The sequence below is a fragment of the Euprymna scolopes genome, chromosome 29 (genome assembly GCF_053919585.1).
Source record: "Euprymna scolopes isolate OS-2025 chromosome 29, ASM5391958v1, whole genome shotgun sequence".
In the NCBI taxonomy this organism is placed as follows: domain Eukaryota; kingdom Metazoa; phylum Mollusca; class Cephalopoda; order Sepiida; family Sepiolidae; genus Euprymna; species Euprymna scolopes.
Window position 1 is genome coordinate 44,043,246 of NC_136510.1, and position 6,000 is coordinate 44,049,245.

Sequence of the window (6,000 nt, forward strand, 5' to 3'; positions counted from 1 at the left end):
TAGTATTTTTATACACTCTTTATTTCATCTGAAATATTTACTTTTTACGAGGACTAAGCCAACAAAGATGGCCACCAATACATAAAGAATATAGCAACCATCTTTTGTTGGCTTAGATTTTGTGAAAAATAAATATTTGAGATGAAAGAAAGAGTATTTAAAATTACGTTAAAGCACCCCAAAAATGAGCCAGGTAGGTATAAAAGTTAATTTTATTTATTGTAACATTTGTTCATTGTTTATTTGATTTATTTTTTTAAATTAAAATGTTTTTTTTTTTTTTCGGTTTGTTGGCTTCGCTGCTAAATCATGGCATTTTTATTCATTGAATTATGAGTCCCATTGTTTTAAAGAATTTGTGGAAGCTATTATATGCATGCCAAAGCTTTTTTTTTTTCTTCTTCTTCTTAGGTTAAGACTCTCTGTTGCATTCAAACTTAAAAACATTTTGCTTAAAATTATAATAGAAAAAAATTTTAATCATTTAAGATAAGGCTAAAATGCATGCAGGAAACTGCATATTCTGAATATTCCTTTGATTTGCTCTTAAATCAACCATTAACCATATATTACAAGATGAGACTATAGCAAAACAATGGGGGGGGGGGGGGCATTGCACATTGATGATGCAATCGCATGAAAAAATTATTTTACTACTTTCTTTCCATTGCATAAGTCAAAGTTTATGACTTGAAAAAAAAAATACATTCAAATTTTTTTCTAGTTTATTTCAAAGGTTATAACTTTGTCTATAATTTTTATTTATCAAATCATTTAGTTTAAAGACAAAAACAAAAACAGTTTAAAATGCAATACAATAAAAAAAAGAAAAAGATCAGAGTTCAGTTGCTTTAACTTAAAATTCATTCTTTTTAGCCTGAAACTTAGTTGCTTTAATTTGAATGAAGAACGGTTAAAAAGAATTTTGTAAAAGAATTAATAAAGGTTCATAGTCCTCTCCCGAAATCCAACCTTTTCTTGCCGTAGTAAGGCTAGTGGCAACATGATAGAGGCAGATTTACCTAGTTTACGAGGCTCTGGTGAAACTTGCGAAGTAATCAACATCAGGATTTATCATTCTCTAGTTTTTTCTCTCAGGAAACAACGTGACAAGCATGGAACTGAAAATCTATGGAGTGAGGATGGTGCTTTGTATATTCAAGGTCCCAACTTCATATGCAGCTGCTGAGCATTGCTGCTCTGAGCGTCATGGTTAAAACCTACAATATTGCGATTATAACAAATAATTACAGCCAATAAAGAAAACATAATGCAGATCAGACAATTCTAAGACTCGATTTTCGCAGAAGTCCGGTTTGCTTAATAATAAAAGAGCAAGTTAATAGTAAAATCGTCTGCAAAGGATTTTTGTAGAATGAGAGAAAATTGTTGCATTTTTTAAGTTTAGAAGCACAAGTGAACCATAATACTTGGCTTTGCCTGTTAAATTTTAATTCAGGTTAGAAAACTCAAGATTTCGAATAAGAAATTGTCACAATAGTAAACGCATGTCACAGAGTATGTATATAATATTTCTCTTTGTCCATTCCACTTTTTCTCAGAAACTACTGGTTGAAATTTTGTATGGACCTTTGTAATGATAGGGTACAGCAAACTAAGTATTATGGGATCCTTTCGTTGCATAGTTAGAGATTAAAAGGGATTAACATTTAATGCAAAAAAAAATGAATGCAATTTCAACCATCAATTTAGCATTTGAAGTCAATATCTATTGCTTTTACTTGTTTTAAACCGGCTAAAAAGTCTAGTTTATATAATATGCTAAAGCAATTTCGTGTTCAAGATCACAAAGGGCAAAGAGTTACTTTGTTTTCAAATACAAACTGTTTAATCCTTGTTACGTAGGTGTAAATCTGCTTCCATCTAACAAAATGATCATAAAATTCTTTATGTGGAACTGCATAAATATTATTCGATGTTTTAAATTTATTTTTAATTTGTTTTGAAAGGGTTATTTAATTTTCTAAATTTTAAAATGTTTATTATATTCATTAGTTCATTTTGGAATCCTGCTAGACGTTTCAATTTTTAGTGGACATTTGATGGTTTTAAATCTGTATTTTGTTATTATTTATTATTGTTAGACCCAGGTAGAATACTTTCCATTATAATCTTTTAATATTTTTTTTTTCTCAATTAATTTAATTTTCCTCACTGTATTTGTGACCAATTGTTGTTCAATCATATGGAGAAGGGCACTTAGGTGATCGTCTTATCAGTAAGAGGTATGACCCTGAATGGTTTTATCTGTGGGTTATCTGAAAGATGTCTATCAAAATAATTCTCAGTCTATTTCTGAACTGAAGCTGGCTATCACAGCTAAAATCAGTCATATCCAGGTTTTCTTGCAATGCAGAGGTGCATATTTGGGGCATGTTATTGAATGGCAATGAAGCAAAAATTTGGTTATACATGACTAAATCTTGGTGGACAAGTCAGACATAGATTGAAGTTTATTTGTACCAAATATGGTTGAATTACAGAAATGATGATGAATCTTAACAATTCAACGGGTGAATGACATTTAAAAATGCATTACTCTATAAAGCAATTCTCATTGTTGTCTATATTTAAACTAGCCTAGTTTCCCTGGTGTTTGGAGGTGTGTGTTGAGCAAAAAAATAAAAAACTGTGGTAGTATTAGGCAGGCAGGCTCAAACCCGTACCGCGAAAGAGGAAAAGAAATGAAAAAAAAAAAGGTGACGTCTTTGCTGTTGCATCCATCGCCAAACCGGAAGTGATAAAGGTTTAAATTAAGGTCAATTGAAAACAGGGGATGACTTTCGAAAATATCAGCGAAAAAAGCGACCCCTCCCTGTACAAAAGTGCCCAGTTGAGAGTGAAGAAATTAATGTTTTTAGCTAATTTTTTGATATTTGTCGTTCGAAGGGTCGAGCTTCAAAACGATACTGATCTCGTTAAAATCCGTCACCTCTGTCGAAAGTTTTAGGCAGACATGCAAACATACATACATTTAAATAGACAGGTGAGGTTTATATTTTAGATGTTTCATTGTTAGGTGCCAATATTCAAAATTTTACTTTTCAATTTCAAACACTGGTGGCGTTTTTATTTTTAAGTGGTAACTGTTTGTCAAGGTTCAAAGGCCACTCAAGGATAACGGTTCATGTGTTTGTCAGGTGGACAATGAAACATCATGGTGATTGATTACAAGGGCTAAAACTGGACAATTTTATTTAGGAAGACAATTCAACAAGAATTTGTTTATATTGGACTTGGATATGACCATGTTGTAATCAGCTGGAAAGCAGGGCTGCAGTATTGTTTTAAAGATGGGTAGTACTTGGAAATAAACTTTGCTCATGGAAGCTCTTTAGTTTTAAGTATGCAGAGGGAGAAAGGGAAATTTTTGACAGTTGTCATAGCTAGACGAGTTGTGCTCACAAGAATTTAAATGCGTGGTATAAAGTTTGAACAGTGTTTCTTATGTTCTGATTTCTGTGATGATCCAAAGGTTCTGAAATATAATAGCTGAATGAATCAAGAACCGTATATCTCCAACCAATACTACCTCAAATAAATGCTTCTTATAGCAAGTGACTCTGTTTGGAACAAATGACATGAGCTCTAAAGACTTTTCAAGTTAGCTGGCAGAAAAAAATAGATCACCCACCTCATAATGAAAATGAAATGAAAGGAAACTGCAGCACTAACCCTAATGCAGGTTTAACCGGCTTCCTTCAAAAGAGGAAGTCTCATGGGAATATGAAATTCACAAGCGGTCTTCAGTCTTATGTATATCCCTATTAGAGGAAACAATGGCGTTAGGTTTTTGCAACTCTTGTCATAGTATGAGTTATTCCCCCTAGGTGCACAATTACTAAATAAAGATAAATATAGGTACTTCTGTCCCCTCAACTTCCGGAAATAATAATAATAAAGATATAGTCAACATGGCTGTGTTCACATCGTATCCTAACTTGTTATTCTTATTACTAATTTATTAACTATCGTCAAACAATAGCATTATATGGTGGCAGTGCCTGGTATTCTCAAATTAGTCACCCATCTGATACTAACCAAGCTCAATGGCGCTTAACTTTGGTGATCTAGTGAAAACCGGGGTGTCAACATGATTATGCCGTATCTACCTTATATTGAGCCCAAAATAACAACTCATTTTAATCTGCAGGTCAGCAGTTCAAATCAGCTTCACTGCATCTCACTTTCTAATGTTTAAAAATCAAACACATTATATCTCTGACCGTTTGAAGCTTTTTTTATGTAGGACACGGACGATTCTTTGTCATTTTACTCCAGGGGGATTGGATTTGCGCATTACAAAATGTAATTTGAACATGAGAGTAATATCATACATTTGACAAATTATGTAAACGTTTTAGAGAATAAACAATCTCAATTGACCTCACAAATACCGTTAATCTCAACTGCTTTTTAGATGTAAGATGTCAAAGAAGCGGTCAGCCGTAAAATGTTGAGAAACTAAAGATTTAGGAATGATAGCATTTTTTTTTTTTTTTTTTGTCCTTGAATCTTTTAAAACTTCTCGTACTTGCCCGTATTGTCTATTTCTACAATGCTACCATGCATGGAGTATTGTTGTCACATCAAGGCTGGTGTATCGTCAACTAGTCTCTCTTTCTTAAACAGGGTCCAAAAAAGAGGCTTTATTTTGTCTCACACTGTCTATCAAGCACCAGCCTCCGTCCCCGTCCCATCACTAAAATACTGCATCCATGTACTTGTAAAACAAGTACTTCAATGGACTGTGCTTTAACGAACTTGCTTCACTTATGTTCCCACAATGTAAATAACCTGCCAATCAGCAAAATCCTACCCCTTTACTATAGAGATCTACAGATGCTGGAAAGCTTTCTACCCTGACAGTTTTTTTTTGTTTTTTTTGTGTTATTGAACTGCTTGCTTTGGGGATTCTCTCCTTATTTATTTCCTGACTGTACCAATATTAAGAAATTTAAATGTAAGTTGAACAAACATCTTGCTACACAACTCCTCTCTTAGGATGCCTTTATAAATATGTCCCTAATTCACAGTAGCTCCTTATGTCCCAGTGCAACGTATGTCAAAGTCAATGTAAAATTTGAGTAAGTAACCAAATATGTTGAAACTGGTGAATTCTATACAATAGAAATTAGGATTGATACAATATCAGAATTCAGTTTTACTATTTACTAGCAGGACTTGTGTCCTGGCATTGCCTGGTGAAAATGTAAAATACTGATATTATTAAAAAAATAGAATATCAATCCAGAAAAAAGAAAAATCGTAAAAGAATCCATTATATTATAAGCAGTTTAGGTTATTAAAATAGGATTTAACATAGACTTGTGTTCTGCCATTACATTGAAAAAATATAAGATACTGATTTAAATACTGAAATGTGTTATTTAGACATGCTTTCTTAATAGAATGAGCTTACCAATGCAGACGTATAAAGTTATTGTGGATATTTGTTTTGTTTTTTTTTCTCAGGAAGATGAATGTGAAGCATTCATTCGTAAGAATCAATGTTTCTTTTAGTTTTATCATTGAAAAATGCATTTCTACAAATTATCATTTCTTATAAAAATAGGTTTTCGATACTTTATTTTTGCAAATAGTCTTATTAATGTTTGAATGCAGATGTAGGGAATCAATTTTACTTTATTATATAGATAGATGCCTGTTGGTCTGACAGCTGCTGATGACTGTTTTTACTCTTGATAAGTGCGTTGGACTTTTGCATTAAGTTCACAAAGATCGTGCCTCTGGATTATTTTTTTTTTAAAGTTTTTAATTTTTTTTATTATTACATTTTCATCCCAAACAAGGCACAGTGTCACTTTGATGTAGGGGGCTACTATCAGACACATAAGTTGCAGGGATACTATGTAGGGAGTTGAGCAGCAAGACGTCTGTTCACATTACACTTGTTAATTGGGGAAACAGGAACCTGGAAGGGAATTTCAAAGTGTAGCAGTTCTAGGGAAGAAACTA